The sequence below is a fragment of the Bos javanicus genome, chromosome 17 (assembly GCF_032452875.1).
Source record: "Bos javanicus breed banteng chromosome 17, ARS-OSU_banteng_1.0, whole genome shotgun sequence".
In the NCBI taxonomy this organism is placed as follows: domain Eukaryota; kingdom Metazoa; phylum Chordata; class Mammalia; order Artiodactyla; family Bovidae; genus Bos; species Bos javanicus.
The window spans coordinates 2,245,593-2,267,890 of NC_083884.1; the positions used below are offsets into that span (position 1 = coordinate 2,245,593).

General features: G+C 38.2%; 1 protein-coding gene across 1 annotated transcript in view; it reads left to right on the forward strand.

Moving 5' to 3' along the window:
- The window catches only part of TLL1 (tolloid like 1), a 328,687-nt gene that overhangs the window by 141,742 nt on the left and 164,647 nt on the right, over window positions 1-22,298 (forward strand). The gene's annotated exons all lie outside the window — the stretch shown is intronic.

Here is a 22,298-nt window from a genome sequence, read left to right on the forward strand (position 1 = left end):
TGACGTGACTTAGCAGCAGTGTGTTAAACAGCTTCAGTTGTGTCTGCCTCTTTGCGGCTCTATGGACCACAGCCCGCCAGGCTCCTCTGTCCATGGGATTCTTCATGCATGAATAACCAGAATGCGTTGCCATGTTCTCCTCCAGGGGATCTTCTCAACCCAGGGATCCAACCGCACCTCTTATATCTCCTGCATTGACAGGGAGGTTCTCTACCACTAGCACCGCCTAGGAGTGAGTGAGTGATAGTCGTTCAGTGGTGTCTGACTCTTGGCAACACCATGGACTGTAGTGCACCAGGCTCCTCTGTCCATGGAATTCTCCAGGCAAGAGCACTGGAGTGGGTTGCCGTTTCCAAGGCTTCTCTTTAGAAATTCTTAAGATGGCGGAGGAGTAGGAGGAAGTAGAGTTCATCTCTCCTCACAAACACATCCACAATATATCTACAAATGGGACAATTCTCACAGAGCATCTGCTGAATACTAGCAGGGAACCTCAGACATCTAAAAGGACAAGAAAGATCCTTTTTAGGGGTTTTAATTGGGTAGGATAAAAGAAAGAAGGAAAAAGGAAGAGGATAGGAAGCAAGATGGGGCCTATAACATTGGTGGGGAGCTGAAGGAGATGAGAGGTTCCTACTTTGGGGCTGCAAAGAGTTGGATATGACTTAGCTATTGAGCAACAACAAATAAGTGATATTTCATAAGCATATCTGGGGAAATCCCCTCACTATTAGGGTGATCAGCTGGGACAGAAGAGGAGGTTCGGGGGCTTGGAGGAGAGTGGAGCAACCAGTCTGTAGTAGATGCGACAAAGTGAGATCTACAGAGATGATCCATGCCACAGTCATGCATGCCCCAGCCTGAGAAGGGTGTCCGCTGATTTGCACAGGGGCTGGATGCTAGAAAATGGGGTGTGGAGAGCAGACCCCCAGAGGGGACTGCTGTTGGCTGTGAGGGGACAGGAGTGAGGGCCTCTGCAATGGGAAATGCTCATGGAGGAAACCCAGACCATCATAGAAGCAAAGTGCCATTGTTGCATGTCATCTCTCCTCACATACCAGACCCTGCTTCCACAGGCCCTAGAGAGGAACCCTCACTTGGAGCAGTCCTTGCATGTCCATGCAGTCTCACTTGCATGTCCTTATAGTCGCCTCCTCTGCCAGCCACCTCCCATCTGGGTGACTTGATCTCTTTGATCTCAGCCTCGGCTCCTCCCTACCTGACAGGCGTGCTCATTCTAATCACTATACGGTAGTGTGTGTGTCAGTCCCCATCTCCCAAGTTCTTCCTCTCCCCTTTTCCCTCTGGTAATCATAAGTTTGAGTTCTACATATGTAACTCTATTTCTGTCAAATTTATTTGTATACTAATTTTTAAGGTCATGGCATTTGGTCCCATCACTTTATGAAAAATAGATGGGGAAACAATGGAAACAGTGAGAGATTTTAATTTTGGGGCTCCAAAATGACTGCAGATGGTGGCTACAGCCATGAAATTAAAAGACGCTTGCTCATTGGAAGAAAAGCTGTTACAAACCTAGACAGCATATTCAAACATAGAGACATCACTTTTCTGACAAGTCTGTATTGTCACTGTATATGATTTTTCCAGTAGTCATGTACAGATGTGAGAGTTGGACCATAAAGGTTGAGCATCAAAGAATTGATGCTTTCAAATTGTGATGCTGCAGAAGACTCTTCGCAAGGAGACCAAACCAATCAATCCTAAAGGAAATCAACCATGAACAGCTGTTGGAAGGACTGATGCTGAAGCTGAAGCTCCAATACTTTGGCCACCTGATGCAAATAACTGACTCATTGGAAAAGACCCTGATACTGGGAAAGATTGAGTGCAGGAGGAGAAGAGGGTGGCAGAGGATGAGATGGTTAGATAATATCACCAATTCAGTGGACATAAATTTGAGCAAATTCCAGGAGATAGTGGAGGACAGAGGAGCCTAGTGTGAGCCTAGTGTGCTATAGTCCATGGAGTTACAAAGAGTTTCTGGAGAGTTTGTACCATAAATGGGTGTTAAATGATGCCTAAAGCTTTTTCTGCATCTATTGCAATGATTATATGGTTCTATTCTTCAATTGGTTAATGTGGTGTATCACATGAATTAATTTGTCTATATTGAAGAATATAGTATATATTGCCTATATTAAAATCCCATTTTGATACAGTGTTGCATTTGGTTTGTTAGTATTTTATTCAAGATTTTTGTATCTACATTCATGAGTGATATTGGTCTTTAATTTTCTTTTTTTGTAATTTCTTAGTCTGGTTTTGATAACAAGATGATGATGGTATCATAGAATGAGTTTGGGGAATGTTCCTTCCTGTGAAATTTTTGGAAGAGTTTCAGAAGTATAGGTTTTAACTGTTCTCTAAATGTTTGATAGAAATTGCTATGAAGCCATTTGGTCCTGGCCTTTTGTTAGTTGAAAGTTTTTAAATCACATTTCAATTTCAGTACTTGTGATTGGTCTGTTTATACTTTCTGTTTCTTCCTGGTTCAGTCTTGGAAGGTTTTATCTTTCTAAGAATTTGTCCATATCTTCCAAGTTGTCCATTTTATTGGCATACAGTTGCTTGTAATAGACTTATATTATCCTTAGTTTTTCTTTGGTGTCCATTGTAACTTCTACTTTTTTATTTCTAATTTTATTGATTTGAGTCCTCTCCTTTTTTTTCTTAATGAGTATGGCTAAACCTATATGCAGGTCAGGAAGCAACAGTTAGAACTGGACATGGAACAACAGACTGGTTCCAAATAGGAAAAGGAATACGTCAAGGCTGTATATTGTCACCCTGCTTATTTAACTTATATGAAGAGTACATCATGAAAAATGCTGGGCTGGAAGAAGCACAAGCTGGAATCAAGATTGCCGGGAGAAATATCAGTAACCTCAGATATGCAGATGACACCACCCTTATGACAGAAAGTGAAAAGGAACTAAAACGTCTCTTGATAAAAGTGAAAGAGGAGAGTGAAAAAGTTGGCTTACAGCTCAACATTCAGAAAACGATCATGGCATCTGGTCCCATCACTTCATGGGAAATAGATGGGGAAACAGTGGAAACAGTGTCAGACTTTATTTTTCTGGGCTCCAAAATCACTGCAGATGGTGACTGCAGCCATGAAATTAAAAGATGCTTACTCCTTGGAAGAAAAGTTATGACCAACCTAGATAGCATATTAAAAAGCAGAGACATTACTTTGCCAACAAAGGTCAGTGTAGTCATGGCTATGGTTTTTCCAGTGGTCATGTATGGATGCAAGAGTTGGACTGTGAAGAAAGCTGAGCGCCGAAGAATTGATGCTTTTGAACTGTGGTATTGGGTTGCCATTTCCTTCTCCAGGGGATCTTCCTGACTCACCAGTCAAACCTGCATCTTGTGCACTGGCAGTCAGATTCTTTAGCATGGAGCCACCTAAGATGCCCATTAGTATGTATGTATGAGCTAAATCACTCAATCATGTCTGAGTCTTTGCAACTCCATGGACTGTAACCTGCCAGACTCCTCTGTCCACAGGATTCTCCATGCTAGACTACTAGAGTGGGTTGCCATGCCCCTCCCCAGGGGATCCTTCAACCCAAGGATCAAACCCAAGTCTCTTATGTTTCCTGCTTTGACAGGTGGGTTCTTTAACACCAGTGCCACCTGGAAGCCCATGTATATGTATATATGTATGTGGATGTATATGTATATGAGGCTGTTTTAAATTGCTGGTCTCTTAATTTCGAATGCAACTTCTGTTTCCCGCATTTGTATCCTCCTCACTGTTGCTGGTGTTGATATCATTTGTGTATGGATGATTTCCGGCATTTACTGTATCTTTGCCTTTATCAATGGGCTTTTCCATTTGTGATTTTCTTGTTTCTAGTTGTAGGATGTGATCTCTTTTTTTCTCCCTACCTTGAAAAGTTCCTTTAGTATTTGTTGTAAAGCTGGTTTGATGATAGTGAATTCTGTTAGCTTTTGCTTGTATACAAAACTTTTGTTGTCCTTATCAAATCTGAATGAAAGCCTTGCTGGTTAGAGTATTCTTGCTGGTTAGAGTATTCTTTTCTTCCATCACTTTAAGTATGTCATGTCAGAGTTTCTGCTGAAAAATCAGCTCATAACCTCATGGGGATTCCCTTGTATGTTATTTGTTGCTTTTCTCGTTGCTTTTACTTTTCCTATTGCTTCATTGTATTTAATTTTTACTCTTGATGAAGGTGAAAGAGAAGAGTGAAAAAATTGGCCTAAAACTCAACATTCAAAAAACTAAGACCATGGCATCTGGTCCCATCATGGCAAATAGACGGGGAAACAATGGAAACAGTGAAAGATTTTACTTTCTTTGGCTCCAAAATCACTGCAGATGGTGACTGCAGCCATGAAATTAATAGATGGAAGAAAAGCTATGACAAACCTAGCATATTAAAAAGCAGAGACATCACTTTGCCAACAAAGGTCCGTCCAGTCAAAGTTATGGTTTTTCCAATAGTCATGAATGGATGTGATATACATAAAGAAGGCTGAGCACTGAAGAATTGATGCTTTAAAACTGTAGTGTTGGAGAAGACTCTTTAGAGTCCCTTGGGCTGCAAGGAAATCAAACCAGTTAATCCTAAAGGAAATCAATCCCAAATATTCATTGGAAGAACTGATGCTGAAACTGAAGCTCCTATACTTTGCCCACCTGATGAAAAGAGCCAACTCATTGGAAATGACCCTGTTACTGGGAAAGACTGAGGGCAAGAGCAGAGGGAGATGACAGAGGACTAGATGGCTGGATGACACATGCCACTGACTCAATGGACATGAGTTTGAGCAAGCTCCAGGAGGTTGTGAAGGACAGGGAAGCCTGGTGTGCTATAGTCCATGGGGTCACAAAGAGTCAGACATGACTGAGTGACTGAACAACAAGAATATTTTTTCTGCAGGTTGCAGGATAGTTGTTCCTCTTTATTCTGTTGTTTGCCTCCAGGGAGTGAGGTTGGTCCAGCGGCTTTTGCCATTGTCCCCTTGGTAGTGGGTTTACTGCTGTTGTGGTGACCAGAAACTGCTTTGAATATTGACCAGGGTCTCCCCCTTTGCTCTGTGCTTGTCACTTCCCCACGAGCAACAGGATCTGCTTCCTACTTGTTTGAGTATTATTATTGTTGTTCAGTCACTAAGTCATGTCCAACTCTTTGGGACCCTAAGGACTGCAGCATGCCAGGCTGCTCTGTCCTTCACCATTTCCTGGAATTTGCTCAAATTCATGCTCATTGAGTTGGTGATGCCATCCAACCATCTCATCCTTTGTCATCCCCTTCTCCTCTTGCCCTCAATCTTTCCCAGTATCAGAGTGTTTTCCAATGAGTCACCTCTTCATGGATCTTCATATCAGAGTCTTTTCCAGTGAGTCACCTCTTCATGGATCTTCACACAAGGTGCCCAAAGTATTAGAGCTTCAGCTTCAGGTTAGGTCCTTTCAATGAACATTCAGAGTTCATTTCCTTAAGATTGACTGGTTTGATCTCCTTGTAGTCCAAGGGACTCTCAACAGCCTTCTCCAGCACCACAGTTCCAAAGCATCAGTTCATCGAAGCTCAGTCTTCTTTATGGTCCTACTCTCACATCCATACATGACTACTGGAAAAACCATAGCTTTGACTAGACGGACCTTTGTCAGCAAAATGGTGTTGCTGCTTTTTAATATGCTGTCTAGGTTTGTCATTGCTTTTCTTCCAAGGAACAAGTGTCTTTTAATATCACGGCTGCAGTCACCATCTGTGAGTATAGGTCCCTCCATTTTTTTCTTAACTGTATTTCTGATGTGTAGTGTGAGCTAGGCAGGATTGGAACACTCCCACTGGGAGAGAACTCACTGAGTATTCCTCAACTGGAGTTCTTCACCTGTAAACATGCTCTGTTGTGTCCCCTTTAGCCTATGGTGTGGGCTCACAAAGTACACAGTCCTTCACTACTGGCACTGGTCTCGGCCCCAGTGTAACTGTGGGTATACTGTCTGTTGGCCCGGTGACTCTCAGGTGTTGTTTTCACCGGGCCACTAGCTCATACGCATTGACTTCAGGTCTCAGGACTGCAGTAGTCATGCACCTAGTCCTGCTGTGGGAGCTATAGCCAGCTCAGAGTCAGGCCTGGCTCAGCCTCTGTGAATATGTACCCACAGGCCCACAGCTGCTAAAGCAGACCCATCTCAGCTGTAGGAGCATTTGCTGTTCTTTTGCTATTTTGCAGGTGATGAATTTAGGAAGCCATCTGCAGAGTTGTAACTCTGCAGCTCACACACCTTCTAGGAGAGATTTCAGCTCTTCTTCCCTAGTTACATAACCCCTAGGGCATAGCTATGGTTTCAGCCCCACCTCTGCATGTGTTCCTCCCAGTGGAGTCTGCTCTAGAGTTGCCGAGCACCCTGTCCCATCAGGCAGGAGGGAGACAAGGTGAAGAACAGGGCAAGCAAGCCACCCAGGTGAGAGGGTCCTGGAGTAGCAATCGGAACATTTGAACTTCTTAGGCAGTGCTGAGGGAGTGCTGAGGTACCCAAGTAGGGAGGGGAAGGAGGCAAGAGCAAGGGCTCATGACCTGGCTCCAGTGGGAGCCCTCCTCAGTGCCTGCGGAGACAAGGGCCAGAGCACTAAGAGAGGCTGTGACAGCAGCCCCACCCTTTGCATGTCACGTTGCCTCTGGACTTTGCCTCTGCAGTGGTCCATGCTTCCCTCCTAGAATCCCCTGCTACAGAGCTCCTCAGTCCTGTCACCTCATGCTGTCTTTTCGCTGCCACTATCAGTCTGCTTCCTGGGTTGGCTCTCCAAGCTGCAGATCCCAGCACCCAGACCCTGTGTGCACCCGCAGACGCCCATCTCAGGCTGGGGCGCACGGGGCGGTAGCACGGACCATCTGTGCATATCTCACTCTGTCAGCCCCAGGCCCAGGTGCTGTGCTCTTTCCCAAGCCCCTGAAACACCCCTTCTGTCTCAGATGATCTCCTTACTGGTGAAGGGACTTCTCCAGATGTAAAAATCCTCTCTTACTTCAGCTTCCTTCCACAAGTCGAGACTTCATCCTGCCTCCTCTCCTCTTCCTTTTCCCTTCTGTCTTTCATCCTGCCTGGTTATATGGCAATCATTTTCCTTTATGTGTTTGAAGTCCTCTGCTAGTATTCAGCAGGTACTCTGTGAGAATTTTTCTGTTTTTGAGGTATTCTTGATGTATCTGTGGGGAGAAATGAACTCCATGTTCTCCTGCCCCTCTCCTATTTTGGAAAGTCTGTATTGATTTTTTCTCTATTTTATTTAGTCTCTATTTTATTTATATCTCCTGTGATCTTTTATTTCCTTCTTTTTACTCACTGTAGGTTTTGTTTGTTCTTTTTCTAATGATTTTAAGTGGCAGATTAGATTATTTATCTGAGATTTTTCTTGTTTTTTGAAGAAGGCCTGTATTGCTATGAACTTCTCTGAAATAACTGCCTTTGTTTATTCCATGGATTTTGTATGGTTTTCTGTTCTTTGTTATTTGTCTCAAGGTATTTTTAAATTTCCTCTTTGATTTTGTCATTGACCCATTATTGTTTTTAGAGCAACATGTTATTTAGTCTCCATGTAATCATGTATGTGCTTATTTTATGTTGATGAAATAAATTATGAACATTACAAAAAAGAAAAATCTCATTGAAATAAATATATGGCAAATATAGTATATTATCTACTTTTAAAGCTAAAAGGAAGATTAAAGGCAAAGTTAGTGAAATCACTTATATCCACAATAAGCAGTTTAGGGATACACAAACAGAATGATGTAAAATATGATGTCAAAGAAATATATCATGTGGGGATAGTAAAAATGCAGATTTATTTATGAACTTCCTTTGCGTTTTTCAGACAGTTGTTTGTTTTATAAGATTGTAATGACTTTATGAAAGTTAATTAATGTTTTTCAACTGAATTCTTTTTCTCAAAATTAAATATATAATTTTTGCTCATGTTACACAATTGTAGTTTATTTAAATTCTAAGTTATTCTCTTAATAAAAAGAGAAATTGAAGGATTTAATGGCCAGTTTCCCAGTTTATATCTATTAGCTAAGACTTATGCCATTTCCAAATATTTAAATTGAAATAATTTAGCTATTTATTTAAGTTATTTAACATTTAGATTTAAATAATTATTTCTTTTGGCCTTGATAAAGATTTTATTTATCTAATATGCATGTATTTTGTTTTACATTTCATCATCTATTTCCTTCTAATTTTTTATCCAAAATAAGACTTGAAACATTACAGACAGATTATTCAGTAATAACAAAGTTACCATTAGATATTAAGCAGAGTTGGGGTGGTTTTTTCCTTCCAACATGCAAGCAATAATTAACTCCTTTTTTCCCCCAGTAGTTTTATACTACTTCTTGTGTAGATCACTTCCATTTGTGAATAAAGCATACCATCTCCTATGACAATTCAGCCCATCCTTGTTTCTCTATATCTGAAAAGAAAAACCTTGCCCATTTCTTTGTTTGCTATAAGAGACTGTGATGTGGTTCACATGCAGGTGAACGACATCAGCATCACCTCAAATTGAAATTTTTAGACAGACACTGCTTCTCACTTAGAACCTTTTATTTCTAAAATATTACCTAAAGTTAATGCCAATAACTCCCAAATGAGGTAAAGAGAGATAGTATAAAATGATGGACAATAAGAAATGGTAAGCTTTTTTAAAAAATGTAACTTTTATTGGCAGGCTAGTAATATGAATCTATATCCTAGAATATTCTAAGGCTCAACTGGAATAGTGTTTATGAGGGTGCTTTATTAACATTAAGCACCGTACATTTAATATAAATATAAGTTGATGATACATTATGGAAACTTTATAATGTTAGAAATAATATTGACTAGAGAAATAGAGGAAAACAACAGAATGGGAAAGACTAGAGATCTCTTAAAAAAACTTAGAGATACCAAAGGAACATTTCATGCAAAGATGGGCTCGATAAAGGACAGAAATGGTATGGACCTAACAGAAGCAGAAGAAATTAACACGAGGTGGCAAGAATACACAGAAGAACTGTACAAAAAAGATCTTCATGACCAAGAAAATCACAATAGTATGATCACTCACCTAGAGCCAGACATCCTGGAATGTGAAGTCAAGTGGGCCTTAGAAAGCGTCACTATGAACAAAGCTAGTGAGGTGATGGAATTCCAGTTGAGCTATTTCAAATCCTGAAAGATGATGCTGTGAAAGTGCTCCACTCAATATGCCAGCAAATTTGGAAAACTCAGCAGTGGCCACAGGACTGGAAAAGGTCAGTTTTCATTCCAATCCCAAAGAAAGGCAATGCCAAAGAATGCTCAATCTACCCAGAATTGACTCATCTCACACGCTAGTAAAGTAATGCTCAAAATTCTCCAAGCCAGGCTTCAGCAATATGTGAACTATGAACTTCCAGATGTTCAAGCTGGTTTTAGAAAAAGCAGAGGAACCAGAGATCAAATTGCCAACATCTGCTGGATCATCAAAAAAGCAAGAGAGTTCCAGAAAAGCATCTATTTCTGTTTTATTGACTATGCCAAAGCCTTTGACTGTGTGGATCACAATAAACTGTGGAAAATTCTGAAAGAGATGGGAATACCAGACCACCTGATCTGCCTCTTGAGAAACGTGTATGCAGGTCAGGAAGCAACAGTTAGAACTGGACATGGAACAACAGACTGGTTCCAAATAGGAAAAGGAATACATCAAGGCTGTATATTGTCACCCTGCTTATTTAACTTATATGCAGGGTACATCATGAGAAACGCTGAGCTGGAAGAAGCACAAGCTGGAATCAAGATTGCCGGGAGAAATATCAATAACCTCAGATATGCAGATGACACCACCCTTATGGCAGAAAGTGAAGAGGAACTAAAATGTCTCTTGATGAAAGTGAAAGAGGAGAGTGAAAAAGTTGGCTTAAAGGTCAACATTCAGAAAACGAAGATCATGGCATCTGGTCCCATCACTTCACAGGAAATAGGTAGGGAAACAGTGTAAACAGTGTCAGACTTTATTTTTGGGGGCTCCAAAATCACTGCAGATGGTGACTGCAGCCATGAAATTAAAAGACGCTTACTCCTTGGAAGGAAAGTTATGACCAACCTAGATAGCATATTAAAAAGCAGAGACATTACTTTGCCAACAAAGGTCCATCTAGTCAAGGCTATGGTTTTTCCAGTGGTCATGTGTGGATGTGAGAGTTGGACTGTGAAGAAAGCTGAGCACTGAAGAATTGATGCTTTTGAACTGTGGTGTTGAGAAGACTCTTGAGAGTCCCTTGGACTGCAAGGAGATCCAAGCAGTCCATTCTAAAGGAGATCAGTCCTGGGTGTTTTTTGGAAGGAATGATGCAAAAGCTGAAACTCCAGTACTTTGGCCACAGCATGTGAAGAGTTGACTCATTGAAAAAGACTCTGATTATGGGAGGGATTGGGGGCAGAAGGAAAAGAGGACGACAGAGGATGAGATGGCTGGATGGCATCACCGACTCGATGGACGTGAGTTTGAGTGAACTCCAGGAGATGCTGATGGACAGGGAGGTCTGCCGTGCTGTGATTCATGGGGTCGCTAAGAGTCGGACACGACTGAGTGACTGAACTGAACTGAACTGAACTGAACTGAGGGATATTTCACAGAGAGTTCAAGCTTTTGCTTGTTTCGGTGTGAATAAAGTTCTCCTTAATTATTCTTTCAATTGTTGAAGGTCTCTGAGATTATGAAGAGAAGAAATAGAAATCAGTATGTGGAGTCAAGTGTTTAGGATGTCAATGAGCTTTTAAATTTTGTAAAGGTTTTTCACTGAGCCCATGTTGACTTGAGAGCTGTGCGATGACATAAATTAAGCAAAGAAAAAAGACTCCAACCTTTAACTTGTGCCCTGGAGGATATATTTTACAAAGATGAATAATAACTGGAAAGGTTGTAATGCAACATTTTTCTCTCTTAACCTATTATAATGGTGAAAGTGAAAATTGAAAGTGAAAGTTGTGTCAGACTCTTTGAGAATTCTCCAGGCCAGAATACTGGAGTGGGTAGTCTTTCCCTTCTCCAGGGAATCTTCCCAACCCAGGGATTGAACCCAGGTCTCGTGCATTGCAGGCCAATTCTTTACCAGCTGAGCCACAAGGGAAGTCTACCACTAACAAAATTGGGAAAAGTGAGAAAAAAAAAAACATTCTATTTTTGTGAAAAAGTGACCAGCCAGTGAATAAAACATAGTTAGAACATAGAAAATAGCATTTTCATGAATGGTCTTACTAGCAGGAAGGCATCAAAATTTATTCAAAGAACTAAGGTCAACATTTGGAAAATAAACAAAATTAACTTAAAAATTTAAATGAACTTAAAAAGAAGCATCAGAGTGACTCCTAGACTACCACAAATGTAGACAATTATAAGCCTAAGGTAAGAAAACACAGATTTTAGCCCTATTGTTATAAGATGGAGGACTTGGAAAATAGAAATCAACCAAATCTTGGTAATGGTTGATTATAAATATAATCATTATATGTACAGTATGATAATGATGGTTTTTAAAAAAAATATGAGCTATAATAATCCATTTTTAAAGCTCATGACAGAAAACATTAGGCCATACAATAGTTTCAACATTTTTTTTTACATTTCTTGATCAAAGTACTCTTCTGTCAGTGTTTTTTCTTTTGAGTCAAAAACTTCAGAATGAGTATTTGTGGTGTGGGTGACATTTAAAAAATTTCCTGAGAAACCCTATCCCTGGGCATTGTGGGCTATAAACAAAGATCGACATAGTATTTTGATGGATCTTTTGCTGTGGGAAAAATTTTGCTTTCTGACTTAAAAAAGAAGATATATTTATTTTCAAATTTAGCACTAATCATATCCATATTGTAAAATTGCATTTAAACAATTTTTAAAATAGTTTTAAAAAGAAAAATATATTAAAAAGATTAGTTGCTGTTTCTTTTCTGTATTCAGATTATATTGATTAATCTAGATTCATTCTGAAAATCATTAATATCTTGAAAAGTGACATTATTAACAAATTTCTCCATATTCTGGAGGAATATTCTTTGCATGGTATGTGTGTGTGTGTGTGTTTATATATATATGTATATACATATATATATGTGTATATATACACTTATTTGTTTTACATTTCAGATTTTGTGCTTAGATTTTATTTGATTTTGTGCTTAGATTGTAGTTTGTTTCCTGATTCAAGAAACAATCAAACTTTGTGTTTAACTGTAGCAGCAGTTTTGTGTTCTTTAAAGTAATATCTAAATTAGGAGTATGTTTGGACAACTTTTTTTTGTTTAAATAATGACCCAAACAGTTAGATTTTTATATTGTACCACACCCTCTCCCTCCAAAAACTCTGTTTTTGGTCCATTGAGGTATCTTGTTTTAAGGTGGCAAATTAGAGTTATGTTATACGAAAGCACCTTTAAATCCAGTTTATCAGAGAAGGACGAGTAACCCATTTTATATGACTCAGCATTTGTACTTCATTACATCACCCTTTTTGTAGATTGGATGACTTTTTTCAGCTTATGTGATAGTATATGATATAATTTAAAATGCAGATTTGGGAAATAACCCTTTTATTTTAAATAAAGTAATGTATATGATTTTTTTTAAATAAATAGTCACTAAAGTAATTGGACTATAAATACTTTCTTATTATTAGAAATTTAAGAAAGAAATGTACTATGTGAAAATTTTTCTTTTTCTTATTTTTTGAAGATAATTTCTAAGTCTACATAAAAATATATCTTTATATTTGTATTGTATCAAGAGCTTTTTAAAATATTAAATAATTGCTTCCCAAATTGGAACTTAAATTTCATGTTTGTCATTTTGGGGAACATTTTTATTCTGTGTATATGAAATGCCACCAGAAAGTTATTTTCTTTTTTGAGTAATGTAACATTGTCTCCAAAATGTATACGTTGGAACTTTTGCCAAGTCTTACTTTTCCTTGGGAATATGCTTAATGGTTGTCAATCATGTAAAAATAGTTGACTTTAAGCCTTCACTGTTGCCCTTGTCTGAGGAAATTTTCACTAGGCTTTTATTTTAGCCTAGAGCAGCCAGAGCAGTTTTGTCAAGCAGTTTTGTTTTGCCAGTTTTCACATGATATCATTCTTCCTCCCTAAATCCAATATCAATAACAACATAAAGTTTAAACTGATAAAACATAATAAGCAATCCTCTTGGCTATTGTTGAATCTTTAAACAATCTCTCCAAATCCTATATGTCTCAAGATAACTGATCTGTTAGTTCAGTCATGTATTTCCTGAACATGCAAGTGTGGTGTTTTGAAAAAAAAAGGATACATTTCCCATAACTACATTTAATAATATATACTACTGGAATAAAAAAGAAAGACAGCTGCCTTTTTTTTTCTTTCTTTCTTTAAAGTATAAAATAGTAATTCACTCTGGATTGAAAGGATTTGAAATATTCTTTGGAATGATTGAAATCTAGTATTTTGGGTCATAAGGCAAATTTGTGAGTTCTACCACATTCCTAGCCTCATTTTTGTTATATAAAACTATACCGCAATTCACTTACTTATTCACATCTTTTGTGCCTCAAAACATATACTGAGAACCTACTTTATGTCAGGTTGGCAATGAGTATTAAGCAACAATGCTTCCTGTGGTATTTTCAAAATTAAATGGAAGAATCTGACAATTGAAAGCATGTTATGAAATCTTGTGTGTTGGCAAGATAAGCAGGACATGGAAGCAGATGAAACACCTAATGGGGTTAGGTAAGGAGAGGGGATTTCTAGAACTTTCTGTAAATAATGTCTGAGGATACTCTATCATCTTGTCTACTACAGTGCACTCCCAAGTAGTAATCAGCTGTCAAGAAAATATATTAATTTTCCTTAGGCTGTTCAGTGCACTTGGGAGTATTTTCTCCCAAGTGCATGGAAAGGCTTTGCTTTTGTCTAAAGTACTGGCTCTTAAACAACAGCAACAAGTGGTTCTTTACCTTGTGTGATCCCTTTTGACAATCTGCTGTGGACCTCTTCTCTGAAAAACATGTGGTGACTGTGTTTATAAACTCTTACATCTTTTTTTTTTTTTTTTTTGCATACAGCTTTTAGGAAATCACAGACTTAAAGTCTCCTTAAAGCTGGTCCCTGGACCTCAGCTTCAGAATTGAAGGACTGTAGCTCGCTGCAGAATCAGAAAGTTGGTGAAAGAGACAACACTTTAAATTAGAGTATAGGGAATCGCAACATTGGATTGTTTATTCTCACTATATATTCCTTTATAAAATGTATTTACTCTGTGTACTGCAGTAAAAGCTCTCTCTCTTTTTTTTTTTTTTTGGTCTCTGATTTAAAAAATGTTTGTAGTACAATGAATGCAAATAGCCTTCAGGGGAAAAACAAAATCTGTGGTTTTCCATGTAATGTCAAAATTGTACTTTTTGACATTTTATTTTGGCCTATTCGTTAGCTACAACCCAATTTTTTGTAAGAATCTGAGCAGAATTCCAGATAATAAATATTCTAATTGTACTATTTCCCTAATACCATAATCTATAATAAGTTTTTTTGTATTAATTTCTGTATCTGATATCACTGAACACAAATCACTGTATTAAATGGGCTAATGATTGATGATTTATAATTTAAAAATATTTCTCTTCAATTTTTGTGTTTTTTTATGTAAAATAAATAGAAAATATCATAGAAAGAAAAACAAAAGTCTCCAACATATACCTGATAATTACAAATATCTTGGAATCTATATAAAAATATATGTTTGATTACAATGCAAATTGTAATGTTATTGTCATTAATATAAATTTTCATCATTTATTTCACTATGCCAATGCATAAGTAAATGTTTAACATGAAATAAGACACGGGCTTCCCAGGTGGTGCTAGTGGTAACTGAACCCACCTGTGAGAGCAGGAAACATAAAAGATGTGTGGGTTTGATCCTTGAGTTTGGAAGATTCTCCTGGAAGAGGGCATGGCAACCCATTCTAGTATTCTTGCCTTCAGAATCCCATGGACAGAGGAGCCTGGCAGGTTACAGTCCATAGGGTTGCAAAGAGTCAGATCTGACTGAATTGACTTAGCACTCACGCTTGCACAAGACATAGACTGAAGTGGAAGGTGAATTAAGGAAATGTTCAAATGGGTGCCAAAAAAGGAAGAAATTGTGCATTTTAAACTATGTGATACGTTGAAAATTCTAAGATGTCCATTTTTTGTTGCTGTTGATAACATCAAGATATGAAGATATATACAGTTATAAGGTCTATAGTATATCAAGGCTACACAGAAGTGAATAATAGGCTTAGTCACTCACTATTGATTGTTCTCAAAGAAATATTTGTTTGCTGCTGAATCAGTTCACTGCATATTCATAACTGCAAAGCTACGGAAGATATTAGTTCAGGAAAAAAAGCAATCAATAAAAGATGGGCTTATGTATTCCAGAGCAGTTTCGTCTCTTTGTGAAAATCATCTGGTCTTACGCCACTTCCTCCACCGTGGCCGGGGTTCAGTCGTTCAGTCCTGTCTGACCCTTTGTGACCCTGTGGACTGTAACCCATCAGTCTCCTTTGTCCGTTGCATTCTCCTGGGAAGAATACTGAAGTGGGTAGCCGTTTCCTTCTCCAGGGGACCTTCCCGACCCAGGAATCAAACCTGGGTCTCCTGCATTGCAGGCAGATTCTTTACTGACTGAGTTTTTTCTTCTCTGAGGTGTTATATCAACTTGGACTGCTGATCTTTGTTTTATATAATCCATCAAGACATGAATCCTATTGCATGTGAAAAGTCATTACAAGAAAATAAAAATCTAAAACATTTGAGTTTTATTATTACTCATATAATATAAATGTGCTACAGACAAAATGCATTTTACTTGGTTGAATGTTTACCAGTTTATTCAGAGGAACAAAATTTATACTTGCAGGAAAAAGTAAATGTAATAGATGAAAAGAAGGTGATAATTATTTGTGATAATGGGAGCTTGTTAAAAATATAGATATAAGAAGAAATGGAGTAGCCCTCATAGTCAACAAAAGAGTCTGAAATGCAGTACTTGGATGCAATCTCAAAAATGACAGAATGACAGAATCTGTGTTCATTTCCAAGGTAAACCATTCAATGTTTACACATCACAGTAATCCAAGCCTATGCCCCAGTCTATGCTGAAGAAGCTGAAGTTGAATGGTTCTATAAGACCTTCTAGAACTAACACCCAAAAAAGATGTCCTTCTCATTATAGGGGGCTGGAATATAAAAGTAGGAAATCAAGAGATACCTGGAGTAACAGGCAAATATGGCCTTGAAGTACAAAATGAAGCAGGGCAAAGGCCAACAGAGTTTTGCTGAAAGAATGCACTGGTCATAGCAAACACCCTCTTCCAACAACACGAGAGAAGATGCTACACATGGACATCACCAGATCGTCAATACCAAATCAGATTGATTATATTCTTTGCAGCCAAAATGGAGAAGCTCTATACAGTCAGCAAAAACAAGACCAGGAGCAGACTGTGGCTCAGATCATGCACTTCTTATTGCCAAATTCAGACTTAAATTGAAGAAGTTGGGAAAATCACTAGACCATTCAGGTATGACCTAGATCAAATCCCTTATGATTACACAGTGGAACTGGCAAATAGATTCAAGGGATTAGATATGATAGACAGATTGCCTGAATAACTATGGACATTGTACATTGTTCGTAACATTGTACAGGAGGCAGTGATCAAGATCATCCCCAAGAAAAACAAATGCAAAAAGGCAAAATGATTGTTTGAGGAAGCCTTACAAATAGCTGAGAAAAGAAGAGAAGTGAAAGGCAAAGGAGAAAAGGAAAGATATACCCATTTGAATGTAGAGTTCAAAAGAATAGCAACGAGAGATAAGAAAGCCTTCTTCAATGATCAATGCAAAGAAATAGAGGAAAACACTAGAATGGGAAAGATTAGAGATCTCTTCAAGAAAATCAGAGACACAAAGGGAACATTTCATGCAAAGATAAGCACAATAAATGACAGAAATGGTATGGACCTAACAGAAGCAGAAAATATTAAGAAGACGTAGCAAGTATATACAGAAGAACTGTACAAAAATGGTCTTCATGACCCAGATAACCACGATGGTGTGATCACTCACCTAGACACCCTGAAATGTGAAGTCAAGTGGGCCTTAGGAAGCATCACTATGAATAAAACTTGTGGAGGTGATGGAATTCCAGTTCATCTATTTCAAATCCTGAAAGATGATGCTGTGAAAGTGCCACACTCAATATGCCAGCAAATTTGAAAAACTCAGCAGTGGCCACAGGACAGGAAAAGGTCAGTTTTCATTCCAATCCCAAAGAAAAACAATGCCAAAGAATGTTCAAACTACTGCACAATTGCACTCATCTCACATGCTAGCAAAGTAATGCTCAAAATTTTCCAAGCCAGAGCTTCAAAAGTATGTCAATCTGGAACTTTCAAGTGTTCAAGCTGGATTTAGAAAAGGCAGAGGAACCAGAGATCAAGTTGCCAACATCTGTTGGATCATAGAAAAAGCAAGAGAGTTCCAGAAAAACATCTACTTCAGCTTTATTGATTACACCAAAGCCTTTGACTGTGTATATCACAACAAACTGTGGAAAATTCTTCAAGAGATGGGAATATCAGACCACTTTACCTGCCTCCTGAGAAATCTGTATGCAGGTTAAGAAGTAACAGATAGAACTGGATGTGGAATAACAGACTGGTTCCAAATATGGAAAAGAATATGTCAAGGCCATTGTCACCCTGCTTATTTAACTTCTGTCCAGAGTACATCATGCGAAATGCCAGACTGGATGAAGCACAAGCTGGAATCAAAATTGCTGGGAAAAATATCAATACCCTCAGATACACAGATGACACCTCCCTTATGACAGAAAGTGAAGAGGAACTAAAGAGCCTCTTGATATAAATTGAGAAAATTTATTGAGAAATTTTTGGCTTAAAACTCAGCATTCAAAAAACTAAGATGCCCCAAGCTTCCTGGATCCTGCATCAAACCTCTAATTAAAATAAATAAATTTAAATTAAAAAAAAAATTTTAATAAATTTTAAAAACAAAACAAAACAAAAAACAAAACACTAAGATGATGACATCCGGTCCTGTCACTTCATGGCAAATAGATGGGGAAACAATGACAGACTTTATTTTCTTCTGCTCTAAAATCACTACAGATGGTGACTGCAGCCATGAAATTAAAAGACACTTGGTCCTTAGAATAAAAGCTATGACCAACCTAGACAGCATCTTAAAAAGCAGAGACATTACTTTGCAGACAAATGTCCATCTAGTCAAAGCTATAGTTTTCCCAGTAGTCACATATGGATGTGAGAGTTGGACTGAAAAGAAAGCTGAGTGCTAAGGAATTGATGCTTTTGAACTGTGGTGTTGGAGAAGACTCTAGAGAGTCCCTTGGACTGCAAGGAGATCAAGCCAGGCAATCCTAAAGGAAATCAGTCCTGAATATTCTTTGGAAGGACATGCTGAAGCTGAATCTCCAATAGTTTGGCCACCTGATGTGAAGAACTGACTCATTGGAAAAGACCCTGATGCTGGGAATGATTGAAGGCAGGAGGAGAAGGGGACAACAGAGGATGAGAAGGCTGGATGGCATCACTGACTTATGTACATGAGTTTGAGCAAGCTCCAGGAGTTTTGATGGACAGGGAAGCCTGGCGTGCTCTAGTCCTTCGGGTCACAGAGAGTCGGACACAACTGAGCAACTGAACTGAACTGAACTGAAGATCACTCCACAGAGGTACTAAATCAGACCCTGCATTTTAACCAGATTTTCTGTGATTCCTGGGCAAAACAAAATGTTAGAGAAGCACTTTTTTAGTGTCTCTAGTTGTCTGCTAGCACTTGGAAAGAAATAGGCAGACTGAGAGCGCCATTCAGTGTCCCCAACTATGTGCCTAGTAAATACACATGATGAAGATTTAAATAACTAGCAAGCTTTTATTTACTTAGAATAGCAAAAAATCTCGAAACTAAAAGTGCAAATTTTATTTTTTTAAAAGAACAAGTCTTTTATATAACTCCAAAATATTTTATTTAGGTAAGCCATCTCTTTGTTAGGATGTCTGGCTTTAGGGATGATGATGAAGACTCAGACATTCATGCTTCATGAATCTGTATTCAATTTCAGGCATCAAGACCAACTTCTTAGCGCTATTAAGTCTTCTACAGACTCCTTTGTCTCTTTGATGTTAAAAGACAGTAAGCATCCCTTTGGGCTTCCCATTTGGCACTAGTAGTAAAGAACCCACTTTCTAATGCCTGGGAAGTAAGAGATAGTGGTTCGATCCCTGCGTGGGGGAAGAGGCCCTGGATGAGGGCATGACAACCGATGCCAGTATTCTTACCTGGAGAATCCCATGGACAGAGGAACCTGGCAGGCTACAATCCATAGGGTCATAAAGACTCGGACATGACTGAAGCAAATTAGCACGCACACAGGCAAGCATCCCTTTCCTTCTGCAAACCCATTTCATTGACAGTAGGGCCATGATGAAAGAAGACAGAGTTTGATGAGAGAATTATTTTTTAAATTAATTAATTAATTTTAATTGAAGAACTATTACTTTACAATATTGTGATGGTTTCTGCCATACATTAACATGAATCACACGTATACCGGTAGCTGATTCATGTTCATGACAGAATTCTAATTCTAATAAAGGTTTTTTTCATATATGGAACTGATTACCCACCTTGAACTAATTTCTATTTTCTTTCTTTCTAGATTTGCAAATAAAGAAACCCCTTATCTCATGTCAGATTTGTATAAGTGAACTAAACTAAGTACAGAATTTTATATCATAAACCTTTGATCAAAGGCGGAAGCAATATATAGCTTTCAGGACTGAAGTTTAATTTTATGAATTAACTAATTTTATTAAATAGCTTTTATAGCTAAAATTCATATATATTTAGGTTTGAATTTAATAAAAGTGATTTGAAATGGATTTTGTCATTTTCTGAATTATTAATTTTTAAAATTAAAATATGGTTGATTTGCAATATTGTGTTAAATTCAGGTGTAAATCATGGTGAATCAGATATATATATATTTTCATATTCATTTCCCTTATAGGTTATTACAAAATATTGATTAGGACTCCTTCTATAATTTTTAATGTAATTTCCTTCTTTCCTTTTTGGTGTTGTAGAAGAAAAATCTGAAGAAAAAATTTAAAATATCCCAGAATTTCCAAGGCATTTGTCAATTCTTTACTATTTCATGATTAATTTATGCTCTCATAAATTTGCTACATTTCCTAAAGTTATTATATTTTGATATCTGATAGTACAAAGGAATTGATTACTTTGGGGCTCAAATAAGCAAGGAGGCTGCTTTTCGTTATGCAAATGTATATTTCTGACCTTAAAAAATAATAATTTGCTTACTAGTTGTAAATTCATTCACAATGGTTTATAGAGCTTTCCTTTATTAAGTAGCCTAAACTTCTGAGTATAAAAGGGTATTTCTGGGATTAGGGTAAAGTTTTTGAAGCTCCTGAAAATACAAACAAATGTCTTATTTTTTATTAATGATGAAAGGCCAGCACCTAGCCATTACCTAATAAATGTTGAGTTAATCTATATATTTTATAAATACATAAGCAATACCATCTTCAGAGAAGGTACTTTACCACTTTATCAAAATGTATTGAATGAGTTGCTATTTAGCAGTATATTCTTTGTGCTGTGAAAGTGCTGCACTCAATATGCCAGCAAATTTGGAAAACTCAGCAGTGGCCACAGGACTGGAAAAGGTCAGTTTTCATTCCAATCCCAAAGAAAGGCAATGCCAAAGAATGCTCAAACTACTGCACAATTGCACTCTTCTCACATGCTAGTAAAGTAATGCTCAAAATTCTCCAAGCCAGGCTTCAGCAATATGTGAATCGTGAACTTCCTGATGTTCAAGCCGGGTTTAGAAAAGGCAGAGGAACCAGAGATCAAATTGCCAACATCCGCTGGATCATCGAAAAAGCAAGAGAGTTCCAGAAAAACATCTATTTCTGCTTTATTGACTAGGCCAAAGCCTTTGACTGTGTGGATCACAATAAACTGTGGAAAATTCTGAAAAAGATGGGAATACCAGACCACCTGATCTGCCTCTTGAGAAACGTGTATGCAGGTCAGGAAGCAACAGTTAGAACTGGACATGGAACAACAGACTGGTTCCAAATAGGAAAAGGAGTACATCAAAGCTGTATATTGTCACCCTGTTTATTTAACTTATATGCAGAGTACATCATGAGAAATGCTGGACTGGAAGAAGCACAAGCTGGAATCAAGATTGCCGGGAGAAATATCAATAACCTCAGATATGCAGATGACACCACCCTTATGGCAGAAAGTGAAGAGGAACTAAAAAGCCTCTTGATGAAAGTGAAAGAGGAGAGGGAAAAAGTTGGCTTAAAGCTCAACATTCAGAAAACAAAGATCATGGCATCCGGTCCCATCACTTCATGGGAAATAAATGGGGAAACAGTGGAAACAGTGTCAGACTTTATTTTTCTGGGCTCCAAAATCACTGCAGATGGTGACTGCAGCCATGAAATTAAAAGACGCTTACTCCTTGGAAGGAAAGTTATGAACAACCTAGACAGCATATTCAAAAGCAGAGGCATTACTTTGCCAACAAAGGTTCATCTAGTTAAGGCTATGGTTTTTCCTGTGGTCATGTATGGATGTGAGAGTTGGACTGTGAAGAAAGCTGAGCGTCGAAGAATTGATGCTTTTGAACTGTGGTGTTGAGAAGACTCTTGAGAGTCCCTTGGACTGCAAGGAGATCCAACCAGTCCATTCTGAAAGAGATCAGCCCTGGGATTTCTTTGGAAGGAATGATGCAAAAGCTGAAACTCCAGTACTTTGGCCACCTCATGTGAAGAGTTGACTCATTGGAAAAGACTCTGATGCTGGGAGGGATTGGGGGCAAGAGAAGAAGGGGATGACAGGATGAGATGGCTGCATGGCATCATTGACTTGATGGACGTGAATCTCAGTAAACTCTGGGAGTTGGTGATGGACAGGGAGGCTTGGCGTGCTGCAATTCATGGGGTCGCAAAGAGTCGGACACGACTGAGCAACTGATCTGATCTGATCTGATTCTTTTGACTCAATTGCACCTCACTTTATAAAATTATAAAGTAGCACATGGTTTAATTGCTACTACGTCTTCTTCCACCTGTCAGTGAAGAATTGCTTA